Raw genomic sequence first — 21,779 nt, forward strand, 5'->3', positions numbered from 1 at the left:
GCTCTAAACTGCTCTTAAAGAGTTCAGATCCCAGCACTCATGTCAGACAGCTCACAACAGCCCATAACTCCAGCTTCAAGTAATAAAATGCCCTCTTTTGGACTCTGTGGACACCTGTACTCTCATGCATATATCATAGACACAGACCCAGACAGACAGACACACACAAATTTGATATTCTTTTAAAAAAGACTAGAAGCTTATGTACACTATGTTCATAAAAATTGTATATTTTTATGCATGCTTTTATCTTTGCAAATTCAGATTTAGACTATTTTATGTGTAAGTTCCTGTCGTTAGACATGGCAAGGGATTAAGCCTCAAGAGGGTTATGGAAGGTAAGCATGATACAACAGCTTTCTGGTAGCATCAGGTTCACACCCTGCTGAGATACATGAGGACCTGCAGACTGTGGTCATCAGAGACCAGGCAGGCATGTCAGAAGGCACCCTCAGAAATAGCAAGAATGGTGGCTAATACGAATTACTAACTTGACAAGATCTAGAATTAGTGGAGAGACAAGCCTCCGGCTATGCCTGCGGTTGATTAGGTTAACTGGGATAAGAAGACCCACCCTAGGTTTGGGCAGCACCATTCCCTGGGCTTTGGTCCTGGGCTGCAGAAAAATGAACGCATGCCAAGCATGGGTATTTACTGTTGTTTCCTAAAAAAGAAAAGTTTTGGTTTTTGTATTTTTTAATTTGGCAGACATAGTTGTGCACCTTTTAATCCCAGCACTTGGGAGGCAGAGGTAGGTGATCTCTGTAAACTTGAGGCCAGCCTGATCGACGTAGCAAATCCCAAGCCAGCCAGGACACCAGGACTGCTTATTTGAGATTCTGTCTCAAAAGAAAAGGGAGAAAATTAAATTGATCTATTACTGGATATGCACAAACACATGTTCACACAGGCCATAGTGCACAGTGGAGGCCAAAGGACAACTTTTAAGAGTCAGCACTCCTTCCTCTGTAGGTTCCAAGAATTGAACTCAGGTTGTCACTCACTCATTCATTCATTTTTGAGACAGGCTCTCTCTATGTAGCCCTAGCTGTCCTGGAACTCTCTGTGTAGACTAGGCTGGCCTTGAATTCTCAGAGATACACCTGCCTCTGCCTCCTGAGTGCTGGGATTAAAGGCATGTGCCATCATACCTGGCTCAGGTTGTCATTCTTCCACAGCAAATCATTTTACCAGAGAAGCGATGTCATCAACCAGTTCTCTACTTCTTAACCACAGACAAAATGTGACCGGTTAACTCAAACTCCTGTCTCTATGACTTCCCCACCATGATGAGCTGTACCCTCAAACTGTGACCCAAAACCAAGGTGCTTTTGCTAGGGGACCTTGTTGAAACAACAGGAAAAGTAACCAATGCATCCCCAGGAATGGCAGGTGTGAAGTACACTTGACACGGTAGAGCATGTGTTGCAGGCTTGCACTGTTCACTAACACACTTAGATTTGGGTACCCTAACTGATCCGCATGCAACAGAAATGACACTGTTTTTTTTTTTTTAAAGATTCCCAATGCTCCTAAACTAAACTAAACTAAACTAAACTAAAATAAAAACAAAAAACATTGAGGATCAGGGAAATGGCTCTGCAGATAATGTTGTTTATCCCCAAGCCTGAGTTCAATTCCGAGGACATTTATGGTGGAAAGAGAGAAGTGACTCCCTCAAGCTGTCCTCCGATTTCTGGACATCCACCACTCCCACCACCCACTGCCACCCTGCACACACAAACACAAATTTCAGAAAGTTTTAAAGTGACTTTAATAGGTTCACACTATGCATAGAAATACAACTAACTTAACTTATTAATACAATAAGACATTGCTGTGTCACTGGAAACCACGGTTTTTCTGTTGCCAGCCCTGCACTGCTGGGAGGAGCAACGCTGAGCCTACAATCACTCCTCAGTGGGAAGGCAGAAGCAAACACGTCTGTCAGGTCACCATCCACAATCCCCAGGGTCCATCACCTATCAGTTAGTGCTCACCCCGCCCCATCATAGGCTGGTAAAACAGGTATTATCTTCTTGGAAATATGCATCTTTTCAAGGATATTTCTGCTCTACAGGGATCATGTAGTTGGCCCAAAACCCTCAAATGCTAATTCTGACAAAGGCAATGATGGTTGAGAGAAGCTAGGCTAGCTGACCCAGCCTACACTGGTTAAAGCCTCTATCCTCGGGAGAAATTTTAACTGAGCATGGGGCAGAAGACTGGGTAGGCACTCAAAGGAGCTGACAGATGGGACATGCAACAAATACCACCTTAAAACCTGCTTCTGATGCCTTAGCACATCCTGTTCACCAGACCTTGCCACAAACACACCACCCAGTAATTTAATCACCATAGAAATGGGGATTAACATCTTGCTTTGCACATTGAGAAATTCAGGCCTGGCAGATTATGAATCACAGTAAGATGAGGATTCTACCAAGTTGTCTGGTTCCAGGAACCAGGTGAATACTTCCTGCAGCTAAGAGCAGGATCCAAGCACATGGGGAAAGCTGTAAGAAGAGGCCGCAGGCTGCAATGGACATGGAGAGGGTAGTTGAGGGACAGCTGGTAGATGGAAGCCAGGGCCAATACATCTCAGAGCTAATTGAAGTTTTCTATTCCAGAGGTATCAGTATGTCTCTGAGGACTACAGGCACAAGACTAGGTCAGTGACCTTTGACCACTGTGAGCAGGGTACCAACAGCATGGAAGGACTGTAGAGCTCAGTCAGGAGGCTTCAGTGGAGGCAAAAGAGAGATGTAGATAGCCTGCCAACCACTAAGCAGGTTAGAGAGTCCTGGAAAAGTGGACATCTATCTGAGTAAGGAGGCTGCAGGGACAGTGGGCACATAGATGAAAGGGACCTGAATGACAAAAGGAAACAGGGACTCTGAGCTATGCACTAGATCTCTAGCACCCAAGTGGTTAGTGGCAAGTGCTGTAAAGAGGAACACTGAAAAATGAAGCACTGGATGCAGATTTTACACACCTGGAAAACCAGGCTATTAAAGCTCCCGGAAAGCCACCAGAAGACTGAGAAGGGAGAGTACTAGTGACCAGCATGGCCTTGCCTCCAATCATAGCACCTCTTAGCTGCCAAAGCAGAAGTCATAGCCCTCTGAGCTGTTATTAATAAGGCAAGGTCCCAGTGAACCACACAACCTCACAGGCATATCTCAAGTTCCCACTAGCACTAACCTTCCTGTCATAGAAACTCCACAGGTGGTGCCACAGTAGCCTTTCTAAAGTACAGCTTTGAATTTATCCCACCCCCAGGAGAGTCACCTCATACCATGTCACCAGAGCATCCCTGATTAGTTCTCAGGCTGGGAAGACACAGTTCCTCATGAGTCTAGCCCCTCCCATCTGCAAGATGGTGCCTTTCTTTGTTCCCTTTAACTGAGAGAAGCACTGTGGCCCCTTATCTTGTAAGCACTGAGGGCCAGTCCCTCAGCTCTTCTAGAGGGCACTGCTGAAAGCTCAGGGAACCTTCCCTCAGTTCTAGCTCACAGCAGAACATCCCACATAGAAACTAAACTTGAAGAGCATATGAAAGGAGGGAAAGACTCCTCCCAAGTCTCTAGAGGGCTCCCATCCCTTTCCTGAACCCTTCTGGATTTTCTTTGGTGCTGTCACTCCTAAGGAGGCTGGGGATTAAGAGCAAAGCGACCCAGATGCCTTTCCTCCCCTTTGGTTCCCAAAACGCTTTTGCTTTCCCGATGAAAATGACACCCTTGCTTCCTTCTGGTCTGCTTCCTTATCATGCTATAGAAAGAACAGCCATTACCAGACTCAAAGACCAGAGCTGGAGATAAAAAAAAACCCCACTTTGATGCAGCAGCGTAGAGTTGGCAGCTTGGCCTCCTGTCCCAGCCCCAGCATGCTCTCCTATCAGTAGTGGGACCAAGAGACTAAGCATGTAGATTTGGAAGACACCTAAAATACATCCACTGGAGGGTGAAAGGGGAAGGAGGCTGACAGCAGCAGTCAAGGGCAGACTTGAAGGCTGGGAGGGGTTCAGGATGGGAGCAGGAGCACACAGAGAGAAAAGCAGAGAGGAGTCTCTGCACACAGAGGAGATAAGCCAAGATGCCACTAGGCTGGCACAGACCCAAAGCAGGGCCAGTCTTGTCAAGTCCTCCTGAGACACTTTGACTGACATGAACATTGGCTGGCAACCTTGACAAATGGCAGGCTGCTAAGGATTAGAAGAGTCACTTCAGAGTCGGGGGTGGGGGGGTCCAAACCCTGAGCCAATGAAGTGGACACCATAAGGAAGTCAGGAGAGCTGCTTATCACCAGCTTGTGGGAACAGACGCTTGCTTCAGTACAGGACAGGAAGCCTCTCTCTTGGGATGACCCTTGCCCTATCTCCACCTTTTCCCCTTTTTCACAGTGGCTATCTTTCATCATATGGTCTGTGAGATACGTCTGCACCACCAGCTATCTCTGCACCAGCAAGGGCCAGCTTTTGCTTGTTCTTTGCCCTGTTTGTCAGACGTATGCATGACTGTGGAAGAGGGCTAGAGGGGACAACCAGGTGAACCCAAAGCCCACCAGAGCCTTCACCATGTATAAGGAGCCTAGGCAGCAGTGGCTTACAGGGTTCCAGGGTACAGCACACCAAGCCCCCATTCCTCTTTTGAGGAGTCTTGAGACCAGATGTTGCAGCTCCTCCAGGCCAGCAGTGGAAGGGCCTCTTCTGCAGAGAGGCACACAAAATGGAAGAAATATGAGGCCTGACCAGAAGGAACAAAGACAGACATCAAGAATGTCTGTGCATATGCAACAACAGATTTCAGAAGTTCCGGAAATTTCTAACACCTAAACCTTTACCAAAACAAGCTTAATTCCAGAAACATGGAGGCAGTACTGAAATACCTCTGCATCAACAAGGAGCAATGACCTGACCAGAGAGAGGACTCAACACCCACCAGTGCCTGTATTTCATGCTCTCCCAGATGAGATGGATGTTTCAGGAAGCCCACAGAGGGCACCATACATAAGCATACTTGGGTGGTCACACCTGATCCTCCACCTGGGTCTTCAAGGGTTTTCCTAGCCTTGAGAGTTGATTGGAAATACAGAAGCCCAGAACAACAGTCAATCTTCATAACACCTTGGTACACAGCAGCCAGGATCTGGCTCCCAGCCGAGGACAAATGACTAAGTGAAGCCCCAGGCAACATGGGCAGTGTTGGGGCTGCTTCCTTCCTCAGAGACTGCCTGCCTGGGAGCTGATTTTAGAGCCTTTGGTTTCCTGGTTTTCATTGTTCCAATTGTGTCAGCTTTGGGGTGTGATCTGAGACACCAAAACTATTCTGATCCACTGGCGACTAATAAGGCACCCTACCAGCTGCAGAGATTAAGCTTTCTTTGGCTTCAGAACACCAGAGGTGATAGCAATTTTGGACATCTTAAGGATCTAGGCTCTATGTTCAGGAAAATAAGTGAAGAAAGCCCAGGGAGATGGCTCACGAAATGAAGTGTTTGCTGTGCAAGCAGGAGAACGTGAATTCAATTCCCATCAACAACAGAAGATTTGGGGGGTGAGGTGGAGGCTGTCCATAATTCCAGTGCAGGGTGGGTGTGGAAACCTGTCTCCAACAAGCAAGTTCCAACTTCACTGAGATATACTGTTCAGAAAAATAAGATGGAAGGCCAGTGAGATGGCTCAGCAGGTGGGGGCACTTGCCCTGCAAAAAACCTGAATCTAGGGCTGGTGAGATGGCTCAGTGGGTAAGAGCACCTGACTGCTCTTCTGAAGGTCCAGAGTTCAAATCCCAGCAACCACATGGTGGCTCACAACCATCCATAATGAGATCTGACTCCCTCTTCTGGAGTATCTGAAGACAGCTACAGTGTACTTACATATAATAAATAAATATATATATATATAAAAAACCTGAGTCTGATACCCAGAACTCTACAAAGTTGTTTTCTGACTTCCACATGCCTGCCATGGTAGAGCTGTTCCTGTACACACAAACACACAAAAACACACACACACACACAAGAATATATAGGATGTACCTCTCTTGTTTTACAGAAATGAAGGTTCTTTTATTAAAATGATTTCTTACATTATTCAGGTGAAAGGTTAGATTCAAGCATGATGCTATAAACAAATCCAGTGACCATGCCCCTCATGTCAAGTGGGCTTTGGAACAGTCCCTAGTTTTCGGCACTGGTTTAGTATTTAGGAAGCCGTGTTTTTCCTGTGTCATGTGCTATTGGCATTAGTCATAGCCAGGTGACTTACAGGGGCAAACACAACATGTCCCTCTATAGTTATCTAACAACACAATAGAGGGAAAATTTTATTTTAGACAAGAGCTCTTAAATCCTGATGTTTAAAGGTCATGTTCAGGCCAGGCACAGTGGTATAGGCAGGTAATGCCAGCATTTACTAGGCTAGAGCAGAAAGATCAAGAATTCAAGACCACCCTGGGCTACAAAGCAAGGCACTGTTTCAAGAGAAAGAAGAGAAGAGGAGAGAGAACTAATTGGAGAAAAGACAGAAGAGAGAAGGGAGGGGGAGAGAGGGGGGAGGCAAGGGAAGGGGAGACTAGATGAAATAATAGTGATCAACTGCCAGACTGGGACTTGGTCTCATAATTGTTACCTTTAAGGACTAAATTCCAGGTTATAACTGTACTAAAAATAGAAACCATGTATACTCCTAAAACATTTTCATTTTTTGTTGCTGTTGTTGTCGTTGTTGTTCATGTTTTGAATCCATCAAACCAACCAGTGATGACATTGTAGAAAGAACGAGAAGAATGATAAGTCACCGCACAAATGAAAGGATGGGAGAACTGTCCACTCCAACACAGCACTAGGGAGGATTCCATTGTAAGGCTCAAGGGAAAAGAATGAGACTGAATGGGATCTCAGCACAGGCCTGCCACATCCTAGGCTCCCTCCATAAGCCACACCCAGGCCTCCCTCCAGAGACTGCATCTCAGGCCCCCTTCATAAGCCACACCCAGGCCCCTCCATAGACTGCATCCCAGGCCTCTCTCCATATATAGGCCACATCCCAGGCCTCCCTCCATTGGTCACGGCAACTATAGGCCTTTCATATCATACTCTCTGCTCCTCTGAGCCCACCTTCAAGAAATCTGAGGAGGAAGCTAATCTCTATCTAGAGTCCTGTAAATTGTTCCAAATAAATAAAGTAGAGCCATTTTCTTATTAAAATAAAATAATGATGTTTAAACTAAAGACAAAATAGTTTGCAAAGGATTACAGCAGAAACCCTACCCACTGTGCAGAATGATGAGCAGATGGGCCTCCGGGGTCCCCTGGCTTGCATCCAAATGCCCAGCTCAACACCAACCATGCACCATCTGGGTTCACCAGTGCCTCCTCCTCACGAAGCTCACCACTCAGAGTATCCATCTTCTCACCCACAGCTCATGACTGTACCCACCATACCATACTATGGATGTGTAGATGACCCGACTCCCAATCCTCATAGCCACCAAGCTGCCCAAAGACACATTAACCAAAGGAAACTCAAACCAGAGGCCCGCATCACTTCCTGCCCTCTTTAAGAATGACTGACATAGACCAGGCCCACCACTGATCACTCAGTGCTGACAGTCCATGCCATAATAGAACCTAATTTCCAATTACTATACTGTTATAGCCCTTTTGGCATTAACCTTTTCTAATGTAAAGTCACAGTTCAACCTCTTTGCCTTTTAATCTTAAGAATTTAGTAAAAGCAAAAACAATCGTACACATAGCTAGGCTGAGTGTCAGCTAATATCAAAGCAGGGAATTTCAAAACTCAACCAGTGGAAGAAATCAGGTTGACTTAAAATAATACCAGGGGCAAAAATAAGAGGAAGTCTATGTAAGGAGAAAATTGGCAAGGACAGTCAATAGATGTGGCATCCAAATGACAGATGCTTCATGAGGCCAAGGCTGACTGATGCCTGTAAGTCCTGCTATACATCCAACATCCAAACTGTATCCTAACAGGCATACAGTAGGAACTTTATTTTGTTTTGTTTTTCGAGACAGGGTTTCTCTGTGTAGCCCTGGCTGTCCTGGAACTCACTTTGTAAACCAGGCTGGCCTCGAATTCAGAAATCCGCCTGCCTCTGCTTCCCAAGTGCTGGGATTAAAGGCGTGCACCACCACTGCCTGGCTAAGTAGGAATTTTTAAAAGGCCTGTTCAATGACTGGGTGGACAAATGAAAGGAGAAAGGTCTAGTTTGTGCTAAAGATGAGAAGTTGGGTAAATTTGAGCCAATGGCACCCCTCTCATTTAAGCAGAGCTGATATCACGAGCCCATGTTGTGAAGCCAATAAACCCAGTACCACAGCAGCTGCGGCCTAAGGCTCAGGACACAAGAACTACTTAAAGGTAAACATGGGAGGGATCTGAGCCAAGAGTGAGGACACCATGGTGGCACAGGTCAGCAGCGGTCACCTGGAGAGGTAAAAGTGCTGACTAGATATCACGGTCTATTTCTGGGGATGGCCACGTGAGAACACTGACAGGAAAGCTATCACCTGCTTCACAACAATCCCATACTTCCAGCAATTCTGCCAAATAACAAAACTGGCAAATGCTCCAAACCAGGCTCTTTCACCTGTCTTGATAGGCATCTGATAAATATGTATACCGCTAGGAATACGGTGCAGTCCGTAGACTACATCTCAAAACTCAGGAAAAGCTCAGGGGCTGGAAGTGGGAAGAGTTTCCTCTTGAAGGTATTAAGTAGAAGGCGAGAGTTTACAGTGTGTGAGAAGTGGGTTTTCCTCAGAATGTCAGGAGGCCTATCAGGGACTTTCCTGATTAGAGACTGCAGAGGGGAAGGAATCATGGCCATCTCAGCAGATGCAGAGGATGCAAACAGTAAGTTCTATGGCTGCTCTTGACAAAGACGACTCTTAAAAGTCCTCAGCAAGCTCGGCAAAGAGAATGACTTGCCACAGGTAACATCTACAGAACAACTACAAAGATCCCCCACTTAATGACAGCACAAGGGGACTTGGGTCAAAGAAGCAGCCTGCTCATCACCCTTGCCATCTATGCAGTACAAGCCACAGGGTATCCAAGACTAGACAATAATGCTACAACTAAGCATTAGATAGCACAATGCCATAAGTAGGCTATGTGCTCACAATACAATCCTCTATGTAGACATCATGAGATATCATTGCAAGCTGTGGCTATACTCACATACAAAATCCACACAACAACAAGCCTTGGAGGATAAACAATGAAACTTCTACTGTAGTAGAGAGGGTGATGCCCCCACCTCACCCCTTGCTATCTGCCCTAGTTGGGAGAGCTGAGAGCCGGACAGCTAACCCTGCCTCTCGTCAGCTGTAACTCTCAGGGGAATGGGCCCTCCTTGCCTGAGCAGCAGTGAGGAGCTGGCATGGGTGAGCTAGCCCTGAGGTTTTAAGAGTGAGAGAGCTAGCCCAGCCCCTGGCTGGTTGAAGCACTTGAGAGAGTGGACCTTGTGTCTTAACAAGTAGCATAGCATAGTAGAGCTGGCTCTGGAGACATGGGTATAAGTGAGCCTGACCTAGGGTATGAGAGTGGAAGAGCTGATTCTGCCTCCTGCTGATGGCAGCTTTGGGTGACCCAGCTGAAGCAGTGCTGGAGAGCTGGCTCTGGTGGTCTGGGTAAGGGAGGGGTACAGGCTGACCAGCTCAGCTGCTATCCAGGCCAGATCCAGGGCTTTGAGTTTTCCCAACCCAAAAATCTACATCATCTGTGAACTGTTGGAGCGTGTGAAGAGGCCAGTCCTGCCAATCCAAAACTGCAGGATCTCCACGACACAGGGCAACAACAGGATAATCAGTGAGGACCCAATACTGATGGTGCCACAGAAGTCAGAGACCTTGAACCAGACCAATGACTCACTACAATGAACTCACTGCAAATGAAGATGTGTGGACAGAGTGGGTCACACTGTGACACACTGTGACACACTACAGCCTCCACAGGAGATGTTTTCTATGCTTTGTTTCATTTGTTTATGTGTTTGTATTTGTGGGGAGAGGTTGCCAGGGTGGAGGGCAGATATAAGGGAACAGGGAGGTGAGGGGAACTGGGGTACACGATATGAAACTCACAAAGAATCAATACAAAATTTTTTTTAATGGAGGCCAACATATTAGGCAGACCTCAAGCCACAAAAAATTAATTTTGTATGAATCAGCTAAATGTGAAAGGCAAAACAACTACTAGAAGAAAATGAATAATGGTACAGAGAACATGCTCTTAGATGAGATATGATGCCCAAAAGACAAAAGGAAATGACAAACAAATGTAACTACATAAAAATCTTTTTGGATAAGGAAGGAACTAAAGCCAAAAATGAACGAAGGCAGGAAGCTAACGTAGGAAATGCTCATTCCACCCTGGAAAGCAAATACCCCATAGCACATCTAGTCCTTAGATCACAGCTGGCGGCTGGAGAGAAGTCCGGTCCCTGAGAACCAGTGCCCATCCGTATATGGAAGGACATCTGCCAAGTGCTGCACACTGCAGCTAGAGAGGCAGCCGGGATACTCAGGAGGAATTAGATACCTTACTGAGATCCACCGGAGCCCCTCCCTCTGAGCAGCAGAGGAACATACACTGTGCAGGAGGCAGAGGCTGGCCTCTCCTGTGCGCTGGCCACCTTTAGGTCAGCACTGTTCCAGGGGAGCTCTCCCCATGCTTTCTTTCTAAACTTTTTATTTTGAAATTTTAGATTTATAGGAAAATAGAAAAAACAAACAAGCAAACACATGCCCTTCACCTCACCTCTCCCTAAAGCCTAAGCATGGGTTTGTGAGCTGTAGGAAACTCAACCTGGGCTATGTCAAACTCTGGTGTGGTACCATTAGCCACACCATGGACTTGACTGGCATGCAGCAGTTTCCCACTGAACCCTGTCTCTCCAGGCTCCAACCCAGCACTGCTTCTTGTATCTCATTGCTGTGGCTCCTCTACGCCCTCAATGCAAAGCCAGCACCCATCCCTCCGCGTCTCCTAAAGCGTCTCCTAAAGTATCACTTTGTAAGAGCACAGCCAGAGCACCGACAGGTGACCCAGATGGATCAGTCCGAGTCCCCTTTTATTAGGTAGTGAGCCTGTTTGTGCAGAGACACCATGAGGTAGGCCGGCTCACTGCAGACCAGGTCATCCCTGGGGGGAAACTATTTGTTGCCTTTCTCCACTCTAAAGTTACTAATTTTCCCTTTTTAATAAATAAACAACTTGGGGTGAAGATGCTCTGTTACAAGGCAAATATCCCTTTTCTCCTCAACTTTTACCCACTATTCTCAGCACCAAGCCCTGGAGCCTCTGTCCTGGAACTATGGTGTTTGCCTACTGTGGCTTCTAGGCCCCTGTTCCTTCCACACTGACAGGCATTTTCTATGAAGAAGAGTTGTCTGCTCTTCCATTTTTACATGCTTATCTGGTCAGCTGTTAATAGCAGTGGAGAGTGATCAACCATCATTCCCTTCCTGTGTTAATGAGGGGCTCCTTTGGGTTGGCTCCTAGGCCTTTCATCTCTTCTTGGCACCAACACACATCTGCAAGCAACAATACAGGGTGTATGGTACACTCACTGATACTGGGAGCCATTGCTTCTGCACCCTCCCAGAGGATCTATGTGAGATCACACACAAAGACTATACAACTCCAACATGACAGCTCACTGCAGCCCTTCCTGTCCTTATCTGAAACCTGGAGCAAGGGAAATCCTGACTTCTGTTATCCACTATGATCTGCCCATGTTCAACATCATATACACATAGTACAGCCTCACTCAGCCCTTGACCCTTGAGAAACAAATCTACCAGGATAGAATGGCATTTCATTTGGTTCTTCTAGCTTTGCCTTCAAAGAATCCAGTCAATATACTGTCTTCCCTCAGCTTGCTCTAGTTGGGTCTCTACTTATATTCCATATAGGGTTGCCATGTATCCTAATTGTCTACTTCATTCTGAGTGCATGACGTATCTGTGTCTCCAAGTGCCAGGCTGTACCAAAGGTGGACTGTAGCAGTGTCATGACCCCATCCCTTTTCCCTATCACGTCTACACCCTGCTGTGACCACGCTCCTCCATCCACACTTCTTGTGTAAGCATCTAGGCAGCATGTGTTCCCACACGAAGGAAGCTCACCAAACACTCATACTCTGCATGTCCAGGAAATTGCTACAAGACGTCCACAGAGATGGTCTCATTCTTCAAGCCTCTCACGAATCTGAGTATCTAGGTCATGCTACACATTTTCACATATTGGAGATGTGTCTTGAGGGAGATTCCTAGAAGTGAAGCTAGGTCAAAGGTAAGCATCTATGTGGTTTTACAGGCAGAATGTGAGTTTTATTTAGTGGGTTCCATGGATCAACCAGTACAGTTGATTTTCTCTTCTGATAAGTGAGAAATGCATGCATGCATGCACACACACACACAAATACTGCTAAGAATATGACATAAGACTGCCATTTTAAGAAACCTACATAACGGGGCTGGAGAGATGGCTCAGTGGTTAAAGAGCACCAACTGCTTTTCCGGAGGTCCTGAGTTCAAATCCCAGCAACTACATGGAGGATCACAACCATCTGTAATAAGATCTGATGCTCTCTCCTGGGATGTCTGAAGACAGCTACAGTGTACTTAGATACAATAATAAATAAATCTTTAAAAAAAAAACTTACATAGCTTCTGTTCAACATTATGGTCAAGATAATTCATCCCAGAAACAACCAAGATATACAGTTTGGAGAAATCCTCAGTAGAAAGCCATGGAAAACCAACCCATTGGACAGAAATAGAAAAGCAGGTCCACACTTTTTACTAATGTTTGAAGTAGCACCATTAGCAATAGTCACAAAGCAGAAAACAGCCTAAAGCTCATCTCTGGTAAGGGATAACCGGGATGTGTTACAGCCACACAATAAAGGGGCAGGCCCCTGCAGTCCAGTGGGGTGGGTGAGCCATAGACGCATGTAAGTGAACTTACACCCTGCATAGAAGTCTACCTAGGACCTTTTTCACGAAGATGAAGGGTTGGCGAAAGGGACTCTAGAGACTGCATGCAGATGGCCTGTGGTGATAGAAATACCTGAAACAGACATAGGGAGCACTCCAGGCAACAGGATGCTCCGAGACTGGACCATGGTAACATTGCTACAACCCAGACCTGCAAGAAAATCTCTTAACTAAAAATAAGCAACTTCATTTTCTGCCTCATCCTCCTAGAGTGCTCTGAAAATTAACCTTCAGACATCTGGATCCTCTCTGCAGTATGTATTGCTTCTTTCAGCAGTCAGTAAGATGGAGAAAATTCCTGGATCAATTCTTGGATAGACTGTGACAAGACACCGGGCTGACCTTATGCCTGCATGGCGCTGCACTGTCCTGCTCTCAGGAAACACAGCTAGCACAGTCCGGTGAATCTCTGTGCTCAAAACTGCTGCAGAAAACACACACACACATACATACACACACACACACACACACACACACACCTCCCCCCGCGGTTTGCTCCAACCAGAGTCTTCAGGAATAAACAAACCTAAGCCCACTAAGAGTGTGCCCTTCACATACATCCCATGTGTATCTACAGCTCATCAACACAGGGAGAACTTCACAAGCAGTACTGGGAACTATATGCGAAGCATGCACAGAAGGCACATATTGGCACTGCACTGCAGGTTACTCAGCACTGGCTTTCTCTGTGGAAATACACTCATTCTCCTTATACAGTCTCACTAGAGGGATGGAATTAAAGAACAGAAAGGGTTTCTGTGAAATGATCCAATATGCCACTCAGGCATCCGCATGTGGGCGATAATCATCTACTATGAGGTACCAAGAAAAATAGAGGGAAAAAAAAAATCCCCGGAGCAGAAGTCAATGTCTCTGCTCCTGGTAGCTCTGTGGCATAAGTGCCAAAGGACAGCTGGTTAACAGAATCCAGACAGAGGTTTTCCTCGGAGCCCTTCCAAAAGCCAGTGGAGATGTTATGCAAGCCAATCTTTTTCACAGGGTTTCGGCAATGGTGAAATCTAGGTTGAACTCTGTGATCTCAAGTGTAGCTCTGACACCCTTATGACTCATTCCTCTCAATTCCACGTCTCAAGGAACAAAGATGCAGATTCAACTCCCCAGACCAGCTTCTAACTGCACCAGTTACCCACCATTGGCTACTATGCCACTACCTTCTTGGAACTAGGAATTTAAACAACAACAAACATTTATTGCATGAGATTCTGTAAAAGTTTAGATAGCGTTTTAATGAAAATAAAATTTCAATGTATTATGAAAGGAAAAATAATCCCCTGGGGGCATTCCACAAAAGAACACTATGTTACACGGAAAAAAATTAATAAACCCAAATACAAAGTGATAATGCAGTTCCAGAATAACAATTTAGCTCTATTGTTATTTTGGGTGGATATTTCCCCAGAAAGAGATCAATCTGTATTCATGGACCGTGCTAAGAACTACCATGCACCTGATGTAACTAATTTTCTTCCTATCTAGAACAGTGTGGACATGAACAATCGGGTCACTGTACCTTGAACTGTGATCCAAGTACCTGACTCTCTTGGAGCCTTTACCTTCATACAGATAGGTCTCAGGCCATGTGTACTCAGGCCTAGAACATGTATAGATTAACACTAAGGCTTTCTCCCATTCTTGTGTGAGGTGTGTGTTTGGGGGAGAGGGGTGGTCATGTCAGGGGCCACCCAGGTACTGAGTGCCCTCTCTCTGAGGCAGCAGACAGAATTTTACCTGTTCTTGTGCAGCAAGGTGACAGGCTCTGCCAATTCAGCACCCACCACAAGATTACACCTTAGGAGAAAAAGAAAAAAAATCTGAGGAAGAAGGTGCCTGGTACAGAGAAAAAGAAAGAAAGCATGAGAGGCATCCGATTGGAAGGGCTCTGAGGTCAGGCTCCCAGCATTCTCGAATAAATCCCTTTTCTCAATAGAACCGACTTACCTAAGGTAGGCTAGTCATCATGAGGTCAGTGTACTTGGGTTGTACTTTTTAACAACAACAACAAAAACAACAACAACAGTCTGTATTTATGTGCACTGCCCATAAGCAAAAGCAGAGGAAACCTGTGTGACTTTCTGATTTTGTTTTCTAGCCCAATTGGTAAATAATGTCAGGGTTAGGGATAATTAAATCTTAAATGATTATCTTAATGAACTCCAAACTCACAAAACTGCTAAGTTCAAGACAACAGACAACCTAATAATCCCTTTGTACCAAATGAAGTGCAAAAGGGTTGACCAACTCTGCTCTGTGAGGTTTGTCTCCTATTTCCACACAAAACCTGAGTCCCTTACTTCACCCCCTTCAATTCTGCCCAACCCTGCTCAATTCCTCAGATCCCTCTTGGAACACTATACCCTTTTAATAGTCATTTAGCCAATGGGACGCCTGCATGCCCGGTGTGGACCTTAGAGGCCAGGATGTGAGGGTCATGGCATGTGCTGTTAACTACACTAGCACAGGACTTCTATTAGGGGTAGTACCCAAAACTCTCAGAAAGCACGTTTTCACTCCTACTCACACAAGTCCTTAACGGGAATGAACCTTGGAAGCCACAACTTCAGCATCTCCACTTCGCATTCAAGGAAGCTGGGGCAGATTCAGAACCGAGCTTGGATTATTCCCGCCAAGTCCCTAAATTCTGGAGCACTCTCCTGCTTGGTTCTCCACCAAGCAGCTGATAAGCTGCACCGTCTCCAATTTTAATTCCTGTAAGCCTGCACAGTTGAATCACATAGATTTTTAATTTCTGTCTGGCTGCTTTTTTCTGAAACCTCCCTGAGCATCCGACTTTCAATGTTGTTATCACTTAAGGGAATGCATCTCAACCACACACCGCCCAACAGTGTAAGATGCTGTTGTTGAGGCACAACTTTTTTTTTTTTCAGGATGTGAGCACCCTGTTTCCAACAGATTAATTTACTATATTGTACTTTGTGATTTTATAACAATTTTGAGTGTTTTGAAATGTTTCTATTCTACAAAGAAAAGCAAGGAAGTCTGGAGATAACACAGACATATGGGCATAAATATATGACTGATTCAGCAAGTACAGTAGGGTGCGGGGGGGGGGGAGCAGTGCGTAAGACAGAAAAGCATACGTTTGCAGAGGCAGACAGCTTCCTTAATCCAGGCTCTATCACTTACCACCTACAGAAAGAATAAGAAAAAGTCACTGCCTCAGTCAGCAAGGATTTAAAAGTACCTGCCATCTGCCAGCCATTGTTCTGGGCCTCAGGATAGTTAGAGCAACAGTCCTACCTTCCAGGGGCCTCTGTTCCTGCCAGGTAAGTTGTATGTGAAATAAAGGGAATTAGGGGTAGAGGCAGATGACAATGATAACCAGAGGGGTGACAGAGCATGCACATAGGAATGCATGCAAAAAGATGAGAGGGCTGGCTAGAGGCTAAGGGCAGACCAGGGGTCAGAGGGACCGCTGGGAGCACCTGAGATGGAACAGGTGCAGGGTTTCAAGCAGGAGAGTGACGTGATGTGCCTTGTATTAAGAGGTCAGGCTTGGCTGCTAGTCAAGAACAAACGGAAAGGACACATAGTGGAAAAAGGAAGATTGGGCAGGCAGCCACTTGGGTAAGCCCTGCGAGCAAGTTCCCAGCAATGAAAAGGGGCGGTGGCAGTCCCATGTAACTGTGTCCTCCGGAGACCAGCATAAGGATCAGACGAGACTAACCATGCGTGACACACAGGAGCTTAGTAACTGTTAGCTAACACCCAACTTTCCCAAGATGTCACTGAGCCTCTCTGTATTACTTTCATGATTGATCTGAAAAAGTATCAGCCATGGGATCTCCTACGAGGAACGGCTGAACAGGGCATGAGCCAGATGCAATGACCTGACCTCCCTGAGCAGCACCAGCTCTGCCAGTTCAAAGCCTGGAAATTTCGAGACTTACAGACGGCTGGTGATATTTCACTTGGTTTTTGTTTGTTTGAGTCAAGGTCTCTCTCTGTGGCCCTGAGCATCCGGTAACTCACTCTGCAGACCAGGCTGGCCTCCAACTCACAGAAAACCACCTGCCTCTGCCTCCTGAGTGCTGGGATTAAAAGTGTGCGCCACTACCACCAGGCATGAGATGATATATTTCAAAGACTCTGTAAGTAGAAACAAATGCTACACATAATATACTAGTGAATAATCTGATACAAAATGTTCATCATTGAAGATTCCCAGACTCTTCTGGCCCTTGGCATCACCACTCAGTTACAAGAGCTCCTTAACCTCTGTTTGTGTTCTCACTCTCTGTCTCTCTGTTTGTCTTTCTCATACACACACACACACACACACACACACACACACACACACAAATAAATAAATAAATAAATAAATAAATAAATAAATAAAAATTTAAAATAGAAACCATTGATAGTTAATGACTTCTAGGGCAGGGAAAGAGAAGTTTTTTTCTTAAAGAGTGGGGCCCTAGTAGGTCAACCACACTCCAGTGAATGACCCTGTAACTACCAATATATGATCAGCACAAACTGGACTCACTGGATTGTTTAATGGGAGCAAGAAGTTGGAAGGGATGGGGATAGATAGGTGGGAGGTATCTGGGAGAAGCTTATAGGAAAAGTTAGGTGAATATGATCAAAATACATGTGAGACAGGCATGGTGGTTGTGCTGGCAAATTTAATATTAAGTTGACACAAACTGGAGTTCATCAGAGAGGAGGGAGCCTCAATTAAGAAATGCCTCCAGAGGATCTGGATGTAAGCAAGCCTGTAGGGCATATTCTTAATCAGTGATTGATAGGAGAAGGCCCAGCCCATTGTGGATGGAGCCATCATTGGGCTAGTGGTCTATAAGAAAGTGGGCTGAACAAGTCATGGTGAACAAGCCAGTAAGCAGCACCTCTCCATGGTCTCTGAATCAGCTCCTGCCTTCAGGATCCTGCCCTGTTTGAGTTCCTGTCCAAACTTCCTTCAACAATGAATAGCGATATGGATATATAAGTCAAATAAACCCTTTCCTCCCCAATTTTCTTTTGGTCATGGTGTTTTATCATAGCAATGGTAACCCAACTAGGACATGGTGCATGCCTTTAATTCTAACACCAGGAGGCTGAGACAGCTGCATCTCAGTAAGTTCAAGGTCAGCCTGACTACACAGTGAGACTCTGTCTCAAAAGGCAAAGAAACAAACAAAAATACATGGAATTTAATTTCCAACAGCCACACAAAGACTCAAAACCATCTGTACAGCTACAGTGTACTCACGTACATAAAATAAATAAATAAATCTTTAAAAAAAAAAAAAAGAAACTGTAAATGTGAATAAAGTGGTTACTTTCTGGGAGCCACTCTGAGGAGGGGTTGTGAGAATCCTGACTGATCACTGGTCAGTCAGAAGTTCCAGAGGTCCAGACAGTAAAGAGGAGACCATCTTAAGGACAGAGGCCTTACTTAGCCTGGGGGATCTACCATCTCCAGGCAGACAGTATCCAACTGGACTGAATCAAAGGATACTGCTGGTGTCTGCTGTAGAGCTGATCGCTTACACAGTGAAATCTTGCTCCCCTCTGAGGATGATGTCATGAGGGGATAGTAGGAAAAGCTGAGTCTGAGTTAGTGTTTTCTGTTTCATCTCTCCTCTTCTTGAATCCAGTCCTGTACCCACTGTCTTGTCTTTCCCCACCTCTACATTATGTGGAAGCTTTAAAAAACCTGCACTGCCTGCACCACCTGTCCCTACATGTCTGTCCATCCAGCCCCACCTTCAAATCTCCAACTAGACAATGATATGGCTCCTTCCACTAAGACAAGGTATGTCATCAACCTAATGGAAGCTTTGTTAAACATGATGAACGTCACTGTGTCTGCATTCTCCATGTTACCTTCCTCTGGGGCTGGGGGACATTCCTAATGCACGCTGGCATTTCCTCTAGAGCTTTCAGATGTCAGGTTTGCTCATCAGGGCTACATTTGATAAATTAAGATGTTAACCTTCCTTCCACTGAGGACACTTAGAGACAGGGAACTTTTTAATAAAGAAAAATTCCATTGCATATAAATCTCTCATAAGAAGACCATTAGGCATGTTTGCTTGTTAAAACCAGTATTCTAAGTTCTATGCCATTCTTCTTAACCCAGGCAGAAAGTCTTCCAAATGCATTTGAATGAACTGAAGCCAGTAGCTACCTCTTTGCTGGGACTGAACATCCTTTCCCCTTCAGCCCCTGGAACCTTTTCAAGGACTTGATTCCTGCAACGTTCATTCCAACCAGGTCATGACCATAGTACCATCACTATCCAAAACAAGGTGCACAGGAGCCTAGCCCCCCAGTTTGAGTTTCGTGAGTCTGCTCTCTTTAAAGAAAACTTCCTTAGAGAGTCATCCACATTTAATGCCCCAAATGTCCGTTCTCCCCACTGCTTGAAAACCCACTGAAGTCATTGATGGCCTGCCTCTCATCAGATCCAAGGAAATATTTTCCAGACCCCTTAAGACTGAGAAGCACCTGATCATTCATGTCCTAGACTCCTGACCACTGAGCCCTCCTGCTTGCCTTCTTCAGCAGTGTAGTCTGGCATTCCTTTCCCTGTAGACTCCTTGCCAAGAGTCCCTACCAGCACCTACCTCTGCTCCTCTGCATCCATATTCACTGTCCGGTCTATGAAATGAAACAGCAGCGATCCTCTAAAAAGACACCTAAATTTGCATATCTGACCCAACCTTTTCCTGAGCCTGACCTTGAATTTTCCTTTCTATCCAAATCTCTATTCAGATGACTAATCATAAAAACAATAAGCAAAGCAAACTGTCTTAAATACTGCTAGTCAGGTACTATTCTAGGGCCTCTATATTAGCTCAGTGTATCGACTCAACACCCGTTTCCTTCTTTCTTCCTTTCTCTCTCTCTCTCTCTCTCTCTCTCTCTCTCTCTCTCTCTCTCTCTCTCTCTCTCTCTCTCTCTTTCGTAGTTGTTTTTGAGACAGGATCTCACGATGTACTTCTCTCGGGCCCCAAACTGCCTCCTTCATTCTGGAATTGAAGGCATGTACCACCACCACGGATACACAAGGCACAAATTCTATTCTCCTTGAACGAAGGATAAAGAACTGAAGCACAGAACTACACAGCTAAGAGTTTAATACCACCCCCAAGCAAGCGTGTGGTATGATTACTAGGCAAGGTCTCAGGATTCATTTTCCAGATCTCAAGTCCTAATCCCTATCCTAAACACACAACCTTCCCCAGGCTTCCTACTCTACCGATATGGTGCTACCTCATGCTAAAGTCAGAAGACTCAGCTCTAAGCAGCATGCTGTGGTGTGTTACTTCAGTATCCTTTTTTTTTTTTTTTTTGAAAGCACAAAAGCACCACGATAATCTACACTCCAAGCCGATCCTTTCAGTGAGTGTAAATGACCACTAAGTGGTAAGAAAGGGTTGCCCTTCTCTAATTGGCACATCTTCCTCTGTCAGGTATATTAATAAAAAAAAAAAAATGGTGCACCTCACAGAGAAAGCATCTTACACAGTGATGAATCCACCTCTTCCCCTGGCTGGGGCCCCAGCCTAATGATCAGGCTTCTAACAGGGTTTCCTCCCTGGCCTCCACTGGCACTCCTGCCTGCAGTACTGGAGTGAGGGGGCTGAGTGTGGCATGCTATAGAGAGGATCTGTCTGACTGTGTGACCTTGAAAGAGCACCTCACAGTCCCCTGCTTTGACAACCCCCATCTATAACCTGGGAATAACAGTAACAGACTCCAGAGATGGCTCAGCAGGTAGAGACGCTGGCACTCAGGGCCGACAATCTGAGAAGCTCTCCTCTGATCTCTACATCGCCTACACTCCATATATACATAAAAATAAGATAAATTAATAAGAAAATCGAACAGTAATAACGTTCACCTTTTGGGCTGTCGACGGGTTGAACTGACAAACATACAGTCACCTGGAACAGACTAGCACATGACAAGCTCCTGAAAACCCACAAGCCAGAATGATCCTGTTGAAAGATAAACCAGATCACATCCTTCCCTGCCCTGTTCAAAACTCTCTACAAGGGAAAGGGGGAGGGGGAAGAGCAAGCAGGCTAGCCCTCCTAAGACCTCCCATCATTCTAGGATTAAAATTTAAATCCCTCACCACAGCTTCTACACTCCAGCAAGAAGCAGCCCTCCCCATCTCTCCAGCCTCATTTCCTGCCTCTCTCCCTCCCTCCCTGGCCACAATGGCTCCCTGATGCTAACAACACATGTCAAGGCCTTTACCCCAGAGTCTCCTCTTCCTGGAAGGCTGCATCAGGCTGTACCCCACACTCCTCTTCCACCTAGCCTTTCTTCCTTTGCCCTTCAGGGTACACAGACATTAGTGTCTTGCTCACCCTGCCACTGTTCCCATACTGAGAACCTCAGGTGGGCAGAACCTCATCAGACTCACCAGGACAGAACCTGGAACACGGGTACCACTGATGAGAAAGAAAACAGCACCAGGTTTGAAAATCACTGATCTAGAGCTACTTTCATTCCCTTCCTGCTTCATCTGAACTCAACCCATCATGCCTGAAACCAAAGTCACTGGCATAGATGTTCCTAGAGCGCCACATAAGTAAAAACACTGGGAAGAACAGCAGGCAGTATTATCAAATTGTTTAAAAGCAAGCAACAACAACTTGGTATTAATGGTCCTAATTGCAGTGGAAGGCAGGGTAAATCTCTCTGCATCTTCTTTATCCACGCTCCAAACAAAAGGCATACCTCAA

The 21,779-nt window shown here is 45.6% G+C and overlaps 1 protein-coding gene across 5 annotated transcripts in view; it reads right to left on the reverse strand.

The window, feature by feature from the left end:
- The window catches only part of Adarb1 (adenosine deaminase RNA specific B1), a 130,446-nt gene that overhangs the window by 104,930 nt on the left and 3,737 nt on the right, over window positions 1-21,779 (reverse strand). For 4 of the 5 annotated variants that reach the window (XM_029482425.2, XM_085842910.1, XM_029482427.2 and 1 more), the window contains exon 2: window positions 14,782-14,841. The exons of the other annotated variant lie outside the window; for it this stretch is intronic. The gene's annotated coding sequence lies outside the window, so the exon portion shown is untranslated. The remainder of the gene's footprint in view (window positions 1-14,781; window positions 14,842-21,779) is intronic. 5 annotated transcript variants of the gene reach the window in all.

Source organism: Mus caroli, unplaced genomic scaffold (genome assembly GCF_978045245.1).
Source record: "Mus caroli unplaced genomic scaffold, Mus_caroli_1 scaffold_9, whole genome shotgun sequence".
Lineage (NCBI taxonomy): Eukaryota > Metazoa > Chordata > Mammalia > Rodentia > Muridae > Mus > Mus caroli.